General features: G+C 44.8%; 1 protein-coding gene across 4 annotated transcripts in view; it reads right to left on the bottom strand.

Moving 5' to 3' along the window:
* Window positions 1–1,680: 1,680 nt before the first annotated feature.
* Window positions 1,681–9,834, bottom strand: part of LOC124523132 (zinc finger protein 791-like) — a 45,840-nt gene continuing 37,686 nt past the window's right edge. The window contains exons 5-7 of one of the 4 annotated variants that reach the window (XR_006964925.1): window positions 5,808–5,934; window positions 2,921–3,101; window positions 1,681–2,507 (exon numbers count right to left, since the gene is read on the bottom strand). The gene's annotated coding sequence lies outside the window, so the exon portion shown is untranslated. Of the gene's footprint in view, window positions 2,508–2,920; window positions 3,102–5,756; window positions 5,935–9,834 lie in introns of all 4 variants that reach the window. The other 3 variants (XR_006964926.1, XR_006964927.1, XR_006964924.1) reach the window with 3 other exon arrangements.

Raw genomic sequence — 9,834 nt, 5'->3', positions numbered from 1 at the left:
ATCTGCAGTTTGCTCAGACTCAGGACCAATACTTAGGGCACTTGATCGTGGAGCCAGACCTCATTTGGATCCAAAGAAAACCCCTCATGACTGCTTAATGCTGACACGTCCCCTTTTGACTCCCCATGGCAATTTACATGCCACTCCTCTAAACAGTAAAGATTTTGCATAGTTTACTGATGAGTCTTTTAAAAAAAGATCAAAGTGGTAAATATTAATTTGCGTGTACTATTGCAAATCCTTTTTTTTCTTTAAAGATTTTATTTTATTCTCATTGGTTTTAACGTTCTCTCTACACCCAGTGTGGAGTCAAAATCCAAAAGTCCAAGACCAAAAGTTGCACGCTCCACTGAATGAGCCTGCCAAATGCCCTGTAAATCCTCTTGAAAGTACTGAGGAAACAATACTTTTCCCTTTGACATCCAACCCAACAGGATAGTTACATATGTTTACTTGGCCATATACCTTAGTGAAGGGTAAAACCAAAACCATTTAGTCCCATAGTTTGAATGCCTTTGGAGTACCTAGGAACTGTGGAATATTATGGAAATAATGAGGTGTTTTTATCTCCAGTGGGGGGATAAAACGGAAAAGGCTCCTGTGTCCAAAATTTACAAGATACCATATTTTGACTGACTGATCTGATATTAAGGGTACTGGTCTTTCCAGACTTTACCTCCTGGGGGCCAGAGGAAAGCACCCCACTGTATTTCCACCACAATCACTGTTCATGGAAAAAAAAAAAAAAATAGGCAAATCTGAGTCATGGTCCAAAAGGATGTTCTTCCAGGTCATAATTGGGAACAAAACTGACCAAAGATACCAAGAATCAGTGCCCGAACACATTAACCAATATTGGAATTTTAACCAATATCCGTTAAATAAAGAGATAACTGGAAATGTATCTTTCAATAATAAAGACCGAAGTACACACAGAATTGGCAAATTCCAGTATCCGCAACAGCGAACAGAAATGAACTTTCTTTTTTTTTTTTTTAATTTTTTTTTCAACGTTTATTTATTTTTGGGACAGAGAGAGACAGAGCATGAATGGGGGAGGGGCAGAGAGAGAGGGAGACACAGAGTCGGAAACAGGCTCCAGGCTCCGAGCCATCAGCCCAGAGCCCGACGCGGGGCTCGGACTCCCGGACCGCGAGATCGTGACCTGGCTGAAGTTGGACGCTTAACTGACTGCGCCACCCAGGCGCCCCATAGAAATGAACTTTCAATAAGACAAGTCTGGTGTCATGATCAGATAGTAGCCATATTCTGGAATGTATAATTCACGAAATTTTTCTCTAAAATTATATAAAGTTGCATGTACACCTCCCCTCAACAGACACTTTCTTATCACCCCAGGGTCCAAGAGACATTGTAATGGAAAACAGATATTTTTATATAACCATATGATTACTTCAAGTCTGAGATAACAACATCTACATCCTACAGATGTAGAGGACAAAGAAGGACACTTAAAACCATCAGTGTTCATATCAGTGACACGAACTAGGAATCCATACATGTGGGAGCCCTATTAAGGAAGAGGCACCCGGAAACTCAAAGCCATATTCCCAACAGTGAACAGATTTTTGTCCCACCTGAATTTTCATGAACAAAATACATCAAGTTTTATACCTGGAGTTTGCCCAAAATTGTGTGCATTCAGGATCATCTCCAATGTATTGGCTCACATTTTAATTAAGATTTTAAGAGAAAAGAAGAAAAATAAATAAGATTTTAAGGGAGAATAAATGCTTTCCCACAGCATGTCTGTGCTCAAAGATTCCTGGGATACCTGAAGGCTTTTCCACGGTGCTGAAGTTCATAGGGTTTCACGTCACTGTGCTTGCCCGTGTGTCCTTGAAGGGAAGAGAGACAAGTGAAGACTTTCCCACAGTGTGGTCGTTCATAGTGTTTCTCCTGAGCGTGTGTTCTCACATGTTTTCTCAGGCTTGACTTATACCTGAAGGCGCTCCCACACTCTTAACACTGATAGGAGTCTCTCCCCAGTGTGACTTCTCACATAACGTGTAAGGTAGCAGTGATAAAGGTTTTCCCACAAATGTCACACTCATGGACTTTCTGTCCGCAGTGAACTGACACATGACCCTAAAAGGAAGACGCGCAAGTGAAAGCTTTTCCACATTTCTTGCACTCTAGAGATTTTTCACTACTGAGACTCTTCGCGTTTGTGTCAGACGCTCTCCCAGCATCCTGACCTTCATAGGGTTTCTCTACAAGGTCTGCGTCCACGTGAGTGCTGAGGCTCGAGACGGAGCTACAGCCCAGCCCACATTCCTCACAGGGACTACGTTTGAGCCCTGGGTGAGATGTTCACGTCTTCTCTAGGAAGGAACCATCTGCGAAGGCTTCTCTACACTTAGTGCATGATTTGCCTGCAGTAGGACACCCCTCATGCACAGTAAGACTTGTAATCGGGTTCAGGGTTTCTCTACGTTGATCTCCTTCATTCAGAACGTTCACAGACACTCTCCACCAAAAGACTTCTGTTCAAAATAGGAAGGCACATTGTCAGGGAATAATGATTATAAGTGATCTCTTTATTAACAAATGATCTATCGATGCTTGTTAATTATTATTGGACTACATAATGTCCATTTTCAATGAATGGGTTCGTTTGTGGCACTGTCTGTATGGTTACAACGTGGAACGAGATTAATGCTTTGGCATTAATAACAGTCATAATTCTCTGGGTTTCTTACATATAGTTTTTCCTGACCATTATTTCCAACTGAATTGTTTTTCAGATGGTCAATACCTAGAATGCATTTATAAAAACACTGTCCTGTGCAAATCTGACTATACGATTGTTGAGCTGGGTTATTGCTGTTCTTAAATTTCAAGGTAGTCTCACAATCTCTCCGGATCCACACATTCCTCCTGTACAACTGTCACTCACCTCACACACCCTTCCTGGGTTTGGGTTTCAGCTCCACTGCTATGAAACTTCTGGTTTTCTCCAAAAGCAGGACAGGAATCGTTTACTGTAAATATTACTGTTTCCTCTTCACCCAATAGCCTATTCTGCAAAGTGTTCCACGGAGTCTTTGATCCACACGTTTTACCTTTACTGGCAGAAACTACAAGAATTAGGAGCCTAATTTAATTTCTTTGGAAATGACCTGGTGTGTAAGGTAAGAACACAGACCATATGCTGATTTCTATTCATACACTGATCCTGAAATGTAGATGAAGTTCATCAGAAAGAATGGACACGTGACCAAAGAAAAATTCGGAAGACCCTAGTGATTTGGGACTTTGGCAGTAATAGGAAAAGGGTACATAATGGCGGCCCATTCACTCACAAATACTTCCAAACAGATGGAGACTGGGGCGCCTGACCATTGGAAACTGTGGGTCAAGCAGCCGACTTCAGCTCTAGTCATGACCTCATGGTTCACGAGCTCCAGCCCTGTGTGGGCTCTGCACTGATAGTGTGGGGCCTGCTTGGGATTCTCTGCTCCTTCCACACACTCTTTCTCTCAAAGTAAATAAATAATCTTAAAAAAAAAAATAGACATAAAGTGGAGATAAGTATCAGACAAGCAAAGTAGTAAGGAATTGGGCAAAACACACACGTCCACACCTACGTCTACAAGAGGAACACAAAAGGCTCACCACGAGGGTGAGGATGGATGAAAAGTCCAACGGGGAAGCCACGTGAATGACAGACATCATCTTCTCAAGCAAAGGCTGAGTCACCTTTCTAATGGCTGTGTCCAAATGCTTTTCCTTCTCCAGAACTTGGTCAACCAGAGGAACACTGGTCTGTTCTGAAGACACAGAGGCCCTCGGTGGAGCCTTTCTGCACTGCCCCAGCTGCCGCTAGGAGATAAGATGGTGTGTGTGTGGCTGCTGTCCTGCCCCTGAGAAGAGCTCTCACCAGGGAGGATTTGAAGGACCACAAGCAATCTGGAAGATGGGCTCTTACTTTAGTCTTCAGGTTCATTAATGATAAGTGTGGGGCGTTTTTAGTGGAAATCTATTGGTCTGTAATATTGTACAGCCTACTGCTTGGACAATTACAGTCATTACAAAATCCTCACCATGATAATTGGAATTACCATCTGTCACTGAACAAAACTACTACAATATTACTGCCCATATTCCCTGTGCAGGACTCTGCATTCCCATGACCTCTTTACTGAATAAACCCAACTCTGTACTTTTCAATCCCCTTTACCTATTTCACCTGTTCCTCCAACCCCTTCCAATCTCATAAACACCAATTTAATCTCTATAGTTTTAAGTCTGTTTCTATTTCTTGTTGTTTGTTTGTTCATCCATCGTGCTGTTTCGATTCCACACATGAGGAAAATACAACGTTTGCCTTTCTGACTTATTTACTTGGAATAATATCCTGTAGGTCCAACCGTGTTGTCACAAATGACTGAGTAATACCTCTTGTATGTAGATACCACATCTTCACTATCCGTTCACCTGTTGATGGACTCCTGGGTTGCTTCCCTATCTTAAGTATAGTGACTGATGCCACAGGGAATGTGACAGCGCACATATCTTTTTACATTCGTTTTTTTTGTAAGTTTACCCACCCAGAAGTAGAATTATGGACGTATGGTACTTGTGTTTAGTTTTTTGTGGAAACTCCATACTGTTTTCCAAGGTGGCTGCACCAATTTAAATCCGAACAACGAGATTTTTTTTCTCCACACCTTCAACATCACTTGTTATTTCTTATCTTTCTGATACTAGCCATTCTGGTTTCTGTGAGGGGACAGCTCATTGTGGTTGTGATGTGCATTTCCCTGATGATTAGTGACATTGAGCAGCTTTTCATGCGTTAAGTGCCCATCTCTGTATTTTCGGTGGGAAAATGTCTGTTATGTCCCTGTTCCCGTTTTTTACTTTCCCTTTTGTTTCCCTTACCTGAAGGGATAATTCCACAAAAATATTGCTAAGACTGATGTCCATGAGTTCAGCGCCTCTGTTTTGTCCTAAGACAAGTATGGGTTCAAGTCCTATCCTGAGGTGTTTAATCCATACTGAGTTTCCTCTCAGGTAAGAGGTACGAAGACTTTCCAATTTCATCTTGCAGGGAGCTGTCTCATTTTCCCAACACCACTTACTGGAGAGACAGTCTTTTCCCCACTGTATATTCTCAGCTCCTTCTTTGTAGATAATCTGGCCATATAAACATGGCTTGACTTCTGGACTCTCTATTCTGTTGCCTTGAGCTCTGTATCTTCTTCTGTTGCCAGGACTATATGGTTTTGTTTACTATAGTTTGAAATGTAGAACTGTTTTTTGCTTTCTCAAAATGGCTTTGTTTGTTGGGAATCTTTTCTGTTTCCATACCAAATTTAGAATTTCTTGCTCTAGATCTTTGAAAAATGCTATTAGTATATTGATAGAGATGGCACTCAATACATAGAGGGCTTTTTATAGTATGGGCGTTTTCAAAGAAATTAGTCCATACGATCCGTGACAATGTCACCTTCGATGTCTTTCATTAAATGTTTTATACCTCCCAGAGTAAGATGTTTCAACATCCTTGGTTACTTTTAACATGGTATTCTATTGTCTTTGAACTAATTGAACATGGGTATGTTTCCTTAATTTCTCAGCTACGTGGGTAGTAACTATAGAAATGCACAGATTTTACAATATTAATTTGTGTTCTGCAACTTTTCCAATTCATTTATTACTTCTAATACTAATTAGTGAAGCCTTAAGGATATTCTAGGTACAGTCTCATATGATTTGCAAATATTGACCTTTTCTCCCTCCTCCTGAAGAGACCAGTGAAGGTATGGAGCCATCCTTACCCACGGAGGACAGGTTCCTGCAGGTATCCAGCATCACATCTCTGTAGAGCTTCCTCTGACGTCAATCCAGCAAAGCCGACTCTTCCGGGGTGAAGTTCACAGCCACATCCTCAAAGACCACAGAGGCCTGAAACATACCACACACTCTATTGCTGCAAAGCTCCATGTGTACCCACGTGTGTGGGAGAATAAAGGGTGACGGGCAGGGAGCTGACTCCATTCCAAGGACCCCTGAGTCACAACAGAGGGTGAGGACAACAGCTGACATGGACTTACACACACCCAATTTACTGGGATATTTACACTGAGACAGATCTGAGCAGACCAGTACTGTACAGACTGAAAAGTGAAATATTCACTCAGACAACACACAAATCAGAGAACACACGTTTGGCTTGCTCAAAGACGATTATGTGTCATCAGCTCCAAGAACTGGAACCAGAATGTCAGGATGGTGTGGACACTCAGATTCCAGGGCTGCTTGATGTGAGGAGCTCTCGCCCTGGAAGGAACAAGGGCAAGAAGCCTGCTGGAGTCCCCTCTCTTCCGACAGAGGCAGACACGACCCTTTCCCCGGATTAGGTGGACTCTGGGCACGGACACAGGCCAGGGCCCGGGCGCCTGGCACACCTGGTGTAAGACGAGTCCGGGGCCTTAAGAAACGTGGAAGTCAGCAGGGCCACTGAAACATTTAACCCAGGGCCCAGAATTCAAGGAAAAGGGCACCAGAAGGAAGAGTCCCTGAGGGATTGATGGGGACACAGCCACCGCTCACGTTAACACAGGGGGAAGAATCACAGTGTATGGACCGTTTTTAGGCAACAGGCCTGAGTGATGGAAAGATACGCAGCAAAGGGCACAGTGAGCACACAGCTGAATGCACACGGGCTCCTGAGTGACCTGCCTCGAAATGGCCACAGGCCCTAACTAACCCCTGCGTACTTACAACCGGGCACAGGTCCCACACAGGGAGCATTCCAAAGGTTCCCATGCTCCCTCGTGACCCCATAACTGTAGCCCCCAGCACCGCCTCCCGGCAGATGGTCTCTTCTTTGCCGTCCTGCCCGCTGCTCCCTCGCAGGGTATTCAGTAAACTCCCATCTCCTCTGTTCTGCCTTGGGGGAATTCTCTCACCACCTGACCTGCGGGTCTCCCTCTGATCGGGTCGCCCCACATTTGATGGCCTTCACAGGGACCCTCTGCTATACTCGGCCTCTCCTGGGATTTTCTAGGAATTTTCTGGGAGTTTCCCTTGGTGGACTGACTCTAAGTGTTCTCTGGGCAGCTGACAACCTCCACCTGAGGTTCCTCCTTGGTGAGGATCCCAAGTCCCAGGGGGCATCTATGGGGCACCCCTTGCCCAACAGGATGAGGGATTTCCCCTCTTGCCCTTCAGGGGGATCCCTGACTCCCGCCACTTTCTTTTTGCCCTTTGGCAGGTGAAACCATATTTACTCACCAGGCAGCAAATTTCTCTATCTCAGGGGCTCCCCGGTATGGTCTGTAGGTCTGAGGGTGAACAAGGCTGGACCATTTGGACCTGTAAGGCCAAATGACCCCTTTCCTCTCCTCTCCACTCTGTTCCCAAGGTCTATTCCCAATGAGTGGCACAGGTGGCAATGGCAGCTCGGCCATGGTGAATCCGCACATGTGAAGGACTCAGCTGGGACCCTTTCCTGATGCTGGCTGAGTCTCGGCAGCCTTGCTTCTGTCAGATTCCCCCCTTAACTCCTTAGTTCCCATGTATGCAGCTGCCATCTTGATCTACAAGCAAACACATTCCTACACATCTGAGTGCTGACTCCCTCCCTCCTTTTGCATAAGTTCAATGAGAATGTATTCTCCTTATAACAGGACACCATTGGACACACTGGTTATTTTACTAAGGCTCTGACTGGAATGTTAGATTTGACAGAGACCTGCATAGACTCAGAATAAGCAGACAGCATGAAGGAATTAAGGTAGACGTACTGGAACCAATCAAGCCTCCTGGAAATACTGGCCTGATGCCTTGCTGACAGAGTTCCAGCAGCTTTACCAGGTGAGTAAAGAAAGTCAACACCAGGCAGGTGCAGGAAACCTCAGGATAGTTTGGGGACCTTGAGAAGAGGAAACCACATAAATCTACAGGACTTGAAGACAAGTCTAATGAAAATATTTGAGGGGCACCTGGGTGGCTCAGTCGGCTAAGCGTCCGACTTTGACTCAGGTCACGATCACACGGTTTGTGGGTTCAAGCCCCATATCGGGCTCTGTGCTGACAGCTCAGAGCCTGGAGCCTGTTTCGGATTCTGTTTCCCTCCCTCTCTGCTCCTCCCCTGCTCATGCTCTCACTCTCTCTCTCTAAAATAAACATTAAAAAAAATTTTTTTTAATGTATATATATAAAAAGAAAGAAAATATTTGACTTGTCTTCTGGCCTCAAGGGGCTATTAAAAGTTCAATCTAGAAATTCCTTATAAAATTTTTAAGCAAACCAAGCTCTCAAAAAGAAAGAAAGAAAAAAACAAACAAACCCTGAAATGGGCAATCACTGTTCTTGCTGAACTTTTGTAAGTAAGTAGGCCATTTTGTTAAAACTGGACTTGTTTTACAAATGAATTGTTCTTGATTTGGCTATCTCTGGAAATAAGAGTGAATGCAGAGAGAAAAAAATTATGTTTCAGTCACACATTTTTGTAGGTATTAGACTTTGATACTATTTCTTAGAAACCAGACTAGGTCCTGAATTCGTCTGGTTTCCTCAAATTTCTGGCTACAGTTCTCCAAACTAGGGTACCCATCATCCATTCTCTTGAGTTAAAGTCATTAAAAACCAATCTGCCCTATTTCCTCAAGTCCTGAAAACCGATCCTGAACAACTTGAGGTCAGCTTCAGAGAACCCACCATACAGCTCATGTAGACACAATCTCCATGCTTGTGTCTCTAGAGGGATAATGACAGGACCCCATGGACACAGGATTTTGTGATCTGGAAAATGGGAAGGACTCCCCAACAACTGCATGACTCAACTATCACCTTGACCAATCCTGTGTGACTGGGATCTCAAAATCGCTCCTTAAACCACAGCGTACCCCACTCCATACGCTTAATACGGACTTGTGGAAATAACGGATGGGATCACATTCCCTATCTTGGACTGGAGGATGCACTTGGGGATGCTCTTATCTCCCAGGACAAGTATCTCCCACTTGCCATCGATTCCCATAATGAGGATATAGTTAAGGGGAGACATCAGTCGCCCCTGATTTAGGCAAGTGGCTGTCCACACGGCAAGTGCCGCAGGGTGGTGGCAGAGACAGGGACACCAGGACACGTGGGGCCAGGGAAGACTGGTTTTCTAAAGGGTAAAAGGGATCATCAGATTCACGGACAATAACCAAGTCGGGTGGATTTAACTGGAAACAAGAGGAACACATGGACAGAAAGTTCCAGCACGTGTGATCAGACCTGAGCGATGGAGGAGTTTTCCCACAGAACAAAAGACGGTCGTCTACACAGGAAGAGACGGGGAAGTACAAGTCTACTAACAATGCGAAGGGTGCATCCACGCAGACAACCCAGAGAAAGGATACACCCTGACGTGGAGAAAACACAGCAGGCAGAAATGAAACAGACACATGTCCAGGACGTGAAGGAAACAGACCATCAGGAAGCAGACACGTGAGATACAGGAGACAACACGCTGGAAACGCTTCCACGGAAGAGGGAACCCACACGTGAGAAATGCTCAGCCCTGGAGGAATCAGATAAACCAACGTGTGACGTCCAGGAGACCCCGTGTCACACACTCGAGCTGGACGCCATGAAGTCGCAAGTGACGGGACCCAAAACCGACACGTGGTTCACACTCCGCACCCCGTTCCTGCTAACATGTAACTTACAAGCTACAACATGCAATGTCCCCCCAGCGCAGAAGGACTTACGAGGCACTTACCCTGGAGACAAGACCACACTGCCGGCAGCAGCAAAGCCCACAAAAGGAAAACATGAACTGGAGACCCCACGCCCCACCATCCCGGGACG

The sequence above is a fragment of the Lynx rufus genome, unplaced genomic scaffold (assembly GCF_022079265.1).
Source record: "Lynx rufus isolate CCGP_SWC_20201006 ecotype Redwood Valley unplaced genomic scaffold, mLynRuf1.p SCAF_4, whole genome shotgun sequence".
NCBI classification, from domain to species: domain Eukaryota; kingdom Metazoa; phylum Chordata; class Mammalia; order Carnivora; family Felidae; genus Lynx; species Lynx rufus.
This window is presented reverse-complemented; position numbering and strand designations above follow the sequence as displayed.